We start from the raw sequence: 3804 nt of genomic DNA, 5'->3' as shown, positions 1-3804 counted from the left end.
AAAAAAAAAAAAAAAAAAAAAAAAAAAAAGATTAAAATCAAACTACCGTATGATCCAACAACCCCTCTTCTGGGTATTTATGCAAAGTAAATTAAATCGGTATCTACATGTGATATCTGCACCCCGTGTTCATCACAGCATTATCTACAACTAGAGGCCTGGTGCATAAAATTTGTGCACAGGTAGGGTCTCTAGGCCCTCGAGATCATCAGGGCCAATCAGGGCCTTTCAGCTGCCAGCCAGGGCCTCCTTTCCTTCATTCTGCGCCGCCCCTTGGTGGTCAGCACATGTCATAGCAAGCATCATAGCAAGCAATCGAACTCCCAATCTCCAGTTGAACTCCCAGGAGGACACTTTGCATATTAGCCTTTTATATATATAGTTAGTCAAGACATGGAGCAACCTGAGGGTCCATCAAAGGATGAGTGGATAAAGACAATGTGAGATACACATATAATGGGAAATTACTCAGCCATAAAAAAAAGAAGAAAACTCAGCATTTGCAACAACATGGATGAACCCAGAGGACAGTAAGCTCAATGAAATAAGCCAGATACAGAAAGTTAGAAGCAGCAGCTGCCAGGGGCTGGGGTGTGGGGAAATCTGGTCAAAAGGTGCAGACTTTCAGCTACAAGATGAATCAGTTCTGGGACCTGATGTACCATGTGATGACTGTAGTTAATAATAACATATTTATACTTGAAATTTGCTGAGAGAGGAGATCATGCGGCACTGTGAGGGCATCGGGCACCGTGAGGACACGGGGGCGCGGGCACCACGACGGCACTGAGTGGTTCTCAAAGCCCAGAGCACTCCCCCCGCTCCGGCTAGCGGAGGACACAGGACCCACAGGCCATCCCGGGAGGGCCGGCCATTCTGAGTGGGACAGCTCCGGCAAGGGGAGCGGAGTGATGCCGGGAGAGCGGGGGCAGGGGCTGGCGACCTAAGGTGGTCAGGGGAGTGTCTCTTAGGAGGTGACTTTTTAAAAAATATATTTTTATTACTGATTTCAGAGAGGGAAGGAGGGAGATACACATATAATGGGAAATTACTCAGCCATAAAAAAAAGAAGAAAACTCAGCATTTGCAACAACATGGATGAACCCAGAGGACAGTAAGCTCAATGAAATAAGCCAGATACAGAAGGCCTGGTGCATAAAATTTGTGCACAGGTAGGGTCTCTAGGCCTGGCTCGAGATCAGGGTCTATCGGGCCTTCCAACAGCTGGCCACGGCCTTTCTTCCCCAGCTGCTGGCCACCAGCCAGGGCCTTCCTTCGTTCTGCACCACCCCCTGGTGGTCAGCACACATCATAGCAAGCAATCGAACTCCCAATCTCCAGTCAAACTGCCAGGAGGACACTTTGCATATTAGCCTTTTATATATATAGTTAGTCAAGACATGGAGCAACCTGAGGATCCATCAAAGGATGAGTGCATAAAGACAATGTGAGATACACATATAATGGGAAATTACTCAGCCATAAAAAAAGAAAACCCATCATTTGCAACAACATGGATAAACCCAGAAGACAGTAACCTCAATGAAATAAGCTGGATATAGCAAGTTAGAAGCAGCAGCTGCCAGGGGCTGGGGTGTGGGGAAATCTGGTCAAAGGATGCAAACTTTCAGCTACAAGATGAATCAGTTCTGGGACCTGATATCCAATGTGATGACTGTAGTTAATAATAACATATTTATATTTGAAATTTGCTGAGAGAGGAGATCATACGTGTTCTCACCACACACAGATGTTAACTATGTGAGGAAACGGATGTGTTAATTAGCTTGCTGCAGTGATCATTTCACAATGCACACCTGTATCCAATCACCACGTTATACACCTAGAATATACACAATTCTTTCTTCTCAATTATATGTCAATAAAGACTTCCACAGGGAAAAAATAAGGGTATTAAATTTGTAAAAATTCCATGAGATAGGAAGGAGCTCCCTGTGTCTTTGGGGACCTATATGGGGATAAGAGGTTCCTGGATTGAGGCCTGAGATGTAGGAAATGGGGTCTGAGATGTAGGCAGGTTCTCAGCCATGCTGGGCTTTGTGGGGCCTGGGAAGGGGTTGGGTTCTGGATACACATATAATGGGAAATTACTCAGCCATAAAAAAAGAAAACCCATCATTTGCAACAACATGGATAAACCCAGAAGACAGTAACCTCAATGAAATAAGCTGGATATAGCCCTGGTTCATAGATCAACACTCAACCACTGACCCACACCAGCCGGGCAGGAAGTGACATTTTAACGACCACACGTACTGAGGAGATGGACCCCCAGCAGAGGGTGTCCTGTGGGAAAGCAACACCAAAGAAAAGCTCGAAGATTCCGCGTGCTGGTGCGTGGGGACGGAAGTGCCTGAGGGTGGGAATGTGAACTGGTGCAGCCGCCAGGGAGAGAGCGTGAAGGCTCCTCAAAGAATCTGGGGGAGCCCTGGCTGGTGGCACTGTTGGTTGGCGTGTCGGCCTGCACACCAAAAGAAGGTTGTGGGTTCAATTCCAGTCAAGGCACATACCTGGGGTGTGGGTTTGACCCCTGGTTGGATGTGTATGGGAGGCAACTGATCGATGTTTCTCTCTCACATCAATGTTTCTCTCCCTTCCTCTCTCTCTAAAAATCATTAAAAACCTGTCCTCAGGTGCATTTTTTTTTGAAGATTAAGGAGGAGCAGAGCTGGGAGAGAAGCTGGAGGAGCTGCGCCAGGAGAAGAGCGTGCCCTGGAACGTGGGCACGCTCCGCAAGATGTCCTCAGCGGGGGCATGGTCGATGCCAAACCTGGGCAGGTGCGGGAGTCAGAGAGGCGAGGGAACAGGACACACGACCTTTGGGGAGAAGTCTGAGGAACAGAGAGAGCACGTGGGCACCTCCAGCCTGGGCTGCCTGTCAGAAGCCCTCAGACACGCCCACCTGGTGTGCAAGGAAACGGCCAACCACCTGGTCACCGGTGCATTGACCTAGAGGTGGAGGAGCCATGCCACATGGGGCAGGCGGCACGCCAGACCATTGTCACCGGGTCATCCTGGAGCTGGCCAAGGCCTGCAGGGGAGCCCCGCCCACTTCCGGCAGTGCCTCACCAAGATGCAGACAGCAGTCGCTGGTACCTGGAGGGCTGCAGAGATGAGCTGGAGGCCCTCGGGGAGCGTGTGCGGGCCGCTCCATGCACACATTGAGAAGGCCATGGAGAAGTACGAGGAGGAGGGATGCAAGAAGTGGCGTGGCCCAGGTGGCCTGGACCCCGTGGAAGTCGACGAGTCTCTCCCCGAGGAACTCCAGAAGTGCTTTGATGTGAAGGCTGTGCAGATGCTCCAAGACGCCATCAGCAAGATGCGAAGCACCACCTGCAGCGCTGCATCCACTCAGGCCTCTGGGCCTCCAACTCCAAGCCCAGCGAGGCCAAGGAGGGGAGGGGGCAGGCCCGGGACCCTTTGCCGGAAGCTGTCAGCCAGATGAGAAGGATGTCAGCGCGTGACCTGCCCCAGCCGCCGCCCACCTGCCTGCAGGCTTCTGTGCCCCGCTTTTCAGAAAATGAAAATAGATGCCATTGCCCTACCCCCTAGCGGCCTTCCCTTTCCCCCATCCTCCAGCCTGGGAAGCCAGCCCCCATGCCCCTCCCCCCAGCACTCATCCAAGTCTTGCTCTGAGTCCAGGGCCTTCACTGCCTCCAGCTACCCCATCAGCATCATGCCAAAGGCCCCCGGGGCCAGGGAGGGCAGAGGTGGTTAGGCTGATCCACAGGAGAGGGGGAGGCTCCTCAGCCAAGGGCCTGCTCCAGTCACTGTGGGTTCTGT

At 51.6% G+C, this 3804-nt stretch overlaps 1 pseudogene; it reads left to right on the top strand.

The window, feature by feature from the left end:
- The first annotated feature begins 2758 nt into the window (after positions 1–2758).
- On the top strand, positions 2759–3579 carry LOC102241298 (annotated as a pseudogene).
- The last annotated feature ends 225 nt before the right edge of the window (positions 3580–3804 follow it).

Source organism: Myotis brandtii, unplaced genomic scaffold (assembly GCF_000412655.1).
Source record: "Myotis brandtii unplaced genomic scaffold, ASM41265v1 scaffold158, whole genome shotgun sequence".
Lineage (NCBI taxonomy): Eukaryota > Metazoa > Chordata > Mammalia > Chiroptera > Vespertilionidae > Myotis > Myotis brandtii.
This window is presented reverse-complemented; position numbering and strand designations above follow the sequence as displayed.